Genomic DNA, 3,561 nt, shown 5'->3' with positions numbered 1-3,561 from the left:
CCCAGACTGGAGTGCAGTGGCTGTTCCCGGCCACCACAGCCTCGACCTACTGGGCTCCGGCAATCCTTCCGCCTCAGCCTTCCAAGTAGCCGGAATTACAGGCATACGCTACCATGCTCAGTTGATTTTTTTTTATTTATTGTAGAGATGAGGTCTCACTGCCTAGGCGGCTCTCGAACCCGCGGGCAATCTACTCACCTCAGCCTCCCAAAGAACTGTCTTTCTTAAGGCCCCTTTCATCCCAAATGTTAAGATGCATTTACACAAAACACCGATCAGCAGTGCAGTTTAATTCTTCATTTACTAATGTGACAACATGTTAACTCTAAAGATACTATCTCCCCTTACTTAAAAGTACACAATCAAAACATGGCATGAGCCAAATAAAAGGTTCAAGGATTTTGTCCCTTTCCCCTCTCCCCCATGACACCTCCTAGAGCTTTGCTGAAAAGAAGGAAAGTCTTGAAAGCAATTCCTCACATTCAGTTTGAAAAGGCCCTAATGTCAAATAGAAACTAATGGCATGCCAAGCACTAACAGTGAAGCTCCTTCACAATGCACTAATGCTGAATTTAAAGTGTAGTGCTTTTCCTAGTTAGTGAACTGCTCCCTGGCAAAACCCTAGGCCAGAATTGATGATAAGGATTGATTCATTATAATGCTTCCCTAAATCCCATAGAAACCGAGAATTCTTAAGAGAGTCGGACCTATGGTCTTGCCTTATAATATTTAGTGCTCTGTATGACAGCTGAGAAAAGCATTCTGAGTCAGATTCATTCTTATGGATGTGTATATCCATACTAATTATTGTATAGATCCATATTCATTTTCATAAGGAGGTTTGATCCAATATTGTTTTATAAAATTGATCAGCATAAATAAATACAAATACTTAAGGAATGTCTACGGCAAATTAAAATTATTTTTTTTAAAGTTAATATTGGTTACTATATCTGTATGTGTGAGGGCTAGAGAAAAGAAAGATACTGCATAATTAAGAATTACGATTTTGATCCCCCGAGGAGTTCTGTTGGATTACAGTAAAGGACACCGCTATTCTCTCCAGCCAGCTTTTCCAAATACAAATTTCACAGTTTCCAAATAAGGGCTTTTCCTGGTAGGTTATTGACTATGAGTATTAATAAGAGTTGAAGGAACTGAAAGGTCAGCCACCAAAAAGACAGATCTTAGTCTTAAATCATGCCCATTTTTGGATTTATACACTGTATCGATAGGTTCTCCTATAAACTAGTCCCACTTTCTTTCATGGGCCTTCACTGAGTTACTGTAGCTTTCTAATGGAAGGAGAGAGTTGAAGAGACAGCAGTTTGCCTCTGCCTTCCAAGTAGCTGGAACTATGGGGGGAAAAAAAGTGACAGCAGTTTGGATTTTGTCAGAAGTCAGGATTTGCTGCTTGAGTACTTGTCTTCTTGGAATAGTTCCATTCTTTTCCATCTAGTTACATAAACTGCATCTGTGCTCCTGATACAGAAACAAAGGAGTTTGGTGGTCTCATGACAGGCAGACTGTATCTGAAGGTTGGCTGTGTCGTCACAGAGATATTTACCACTTGAGGAGGAATTCCATATCCTATCATGCCTGTTGGTGTAGTGGCAGGACAGGCCACCACGGGGGGTGCATATTGTGGAAAAAGCACGCCATTCATTGCTGCAGCATTCCAAGCAGTTGTTGGTGCAACATTTGGTTGCCGACCACATCCTCCAGGTAACTTCTTTTCACCTGGATGATGCCAATTTATATCATTCCGAGTGGTTCCATTTCCAGTGCCAAGCTTGCCCACAAGGTTGGCGAAAGATGAATCCAAGTCATCAGATACTAACTTGTTAGGTGGGAGTTTGGCGACAGGTAGACTCTGGCTCTGAGAGGCTGTTGGTCTGAGAAGTCCACCCCCAGAATCTACAACAGCATTTGTAGATTTATTTTCACGCACAGGTTCAAAGTCAACATTAAGGCCAGCTGAAGGATGTGGCTGTGCAACTGGAGAAGGTGTGAATCTTCCCCCAAATACTTGCTACCTGGGAAGCAGGTGACATAGGATGTACAGATGGAGGGAATGTTGGCTGCTGCAGATCATCTGGCAGCTTCGATGTGCTGTCAGAAGAACTAGGTTTAGAAAGTATGTTGATGGCTGGCGCAGTCCTTATCTCCCTCTGAGAGGCTGCCATGGTTAAAGAGGTATGAGGTTTCTTTGCAAGTTCTTTTAGGAGCTGTTCCTTTAAAGCCTTTAAACGTGCCAGTTCAATATTCCATTGTGTATATGTACCGCATTTTTTTATCCTTATCAACAAGGGTACCTGCATGATCAATGTTTGTATACCTCATCTGAATTGAACCCCACATCTTTATAATAAATAAATAAATTTTTGAAAAATACAGAAAGCAGATTAGAGGTTAAAAAAAAAAGTGCCTGTTCTTCGTCTAGTGCTGCCTGCTTTTTCCCTTTCATGCACTTCGGCCGGAGGTAGGCCAGCACTTGCCAGGGAAGACACTGTACTGGAAAGTGTTGTCACCCTGCTTGCAGCTGTAGAATCTTTGATTCTATTTTCCTTCCAGGGATGCCAAATATTCTGAAGCATCCAGAAGACAGCTGGAAGGCTGTGAAAGTTCAGGTATACCACCTCTGTCAATTGCAACTTGCTCTGCAACTTTGAGAAGCTCTGAGATTCTTGTCATCCTAGTCAGGAACTTCTTATAGATGGCAAGACCTTCTTTGCACTGACTCTCAGATCAAAATATGTTTCCAACAAGTTAATAAATCCCTCATTCCTTGCTGCCATCAGTCTAATGGCATTTTGAACAGGAGCATGCAGGTGGCATTTCTTACCCTATTTGTAAGTTCATTGCTATTGACATTAAAATCAAGAAGTAAGCCAGGCGTGGTAGCGCGCACCTGTAGTTCCAACTACTTGGAAGGCTGAGGCAGAATGATCACCTGAGCCCAGCAGGACGAGGCTGCAGTGGCCTTGAGCATGCCACTGCACTCCAGCCTGGGCGATGGAGTGAGACTCCAACTCAAAAAAAAAAAAAGAAAATCAAGGAGTGCAGCCATTTTATTTTGAATAATTGGTACAGTTTTTAGGAGTGTTTCTGTGGTCATTGTTCTCATAACTCCATCGGCCCCTCTTCACTTTTGTGAAATCAAATGCAACTTGTCTGTACGAAACTGCTTTTTCATTTAAACATCTACTATGCTGCCTCATAAATGTAGACTCGTGATATCCTTGCCACCCACTTCCATCCAAAAAATTGCTTAAGTTAAACAACATGTTTTGTGAAGCCAAATGCTGAATAAAATGCTCATTTTCATACACCATCAAATGATGAGTTGTAATGAGAGATTTGAAGACCACCACCCAATTAATAGTCTTTTCCAATAAACTGCCAACTTTGGGATGTCCACCATTATCTCATTTGTGCACTGAATTAAGTAGTCCAGGTGCTGTTTCTTGGGCCCCGAGATATCGTGGTTTGTGGCCTCATCTACCGTATTGGATTGGGTGGAGGCCTTGACGCTGTGCTGGGTGGCGGCGATTTGGTCGT

The 3,561-nt window shown here is 42.3% G+C and overlaps 1 pseudogene; it reads right to left on the bottom strand.

Moving 5' to 3' along the window:
- Positions 1-1,459: 1,459 nt before the first annotated feature.
- The window catches only part of LOC103277380, a 4,127-nt pseudogene continuing 2,025 nt past the window's right edge, over positions 1,460-3,561 (bottom strand).

The sequence above is a fragment of the Carlito syrichta genome, unplaced genomic scaffold (genome assembly GCF_000164805.1).
Source record: "Carlito syrichta isolate Samal-C Ts95f unplaced genomic scaffold, Tarsius_syrichta-2.0.1 Scaffold317539, whole genome shotgun sequence".
Taxonomy (NCBI): domain Eukaryota; kingdom Metazoa; phylum Chordata; class Mammalia; order Primates; family Tarsiidae; genus Carlito; species Carlito syrichta.
Note: the sequence above shows the minus strand (reverse complement) of the source record. Positions and strands in the feature narration are given on the sequence as shown.